The following is a 659-nucleotide window of genomic DNA, read 5'->3' as shown; positions in this document are numbered from 1 at the left end:
TTTTGGGTCAGGCAGATGTTTCAGCCATTCAAGTTTTGTCAAATACCAACATGAAGTGTCTGTTCTGGTACAGCTGCCTCAGCTCCTAGCAACCAGCACCCCCTGGCCAGCTCCAGAGGCACCATTCGTCTGGGGAGCTTATAGCCAGAGCTGCTGCAACGAACAGCTGTGCAAGCCTTTGGGAGGCAGAGACTCAAGAGGGCATCAGAGGAGGAAAGAGGGACAGAGACCAGTGTTGCCATGGCCCTCTTGACCATTGTACACTGGTTGGAAACCACTGCTTTAAGAGGCCCATCAGGTTGAGAAGGACATTTTTTTCCAGTGGTGGCACCAGTTGCAGTATTCCATTGTCAAGAAAGCAGCTGGAAAACGCATGCAGAGACCACAGCCCTGTTTACCATAACACCTCCCACCCCACCCCCAGATACTCACTAAGCCTGCTGTGGCCTGGAAATGGTTGTATAAAGTGCAGGTGGCCAATTGCTGAATGGACACAGCTATGGAAAAACTCCATCAGAACCTGGTGGCTGCCCACAAAAACAAGCCCTGCCACAAGTGTTAGGCCGCCACCACTGGCACTGCCAAATGGACTTAATCCCTTTGGGTTACCCCTCAGAAGAGTCACAGGACAGGAGTGCCACTCATCTTGACTTCCAACC

The sequence above is a fragment of the Podarcis pityusensis genome (genome assembly GCF_964106645.2).
Source record: "Podarcis pityusensis genome assembly, chromosome: 10".
In the NCBI taxonomy this organism is placed as follows: domain Eukaryota; kingdom Metazoa; phylum Chordata; class Lepidosauria; order Squamata; family Lacertidae; genus Podarcis; species Podarcis pityusensis.
The sequence above is the reverse complement of the archived record's forward strand: the minus strand, read 5'-3'. Positions refer to the sequence as shown.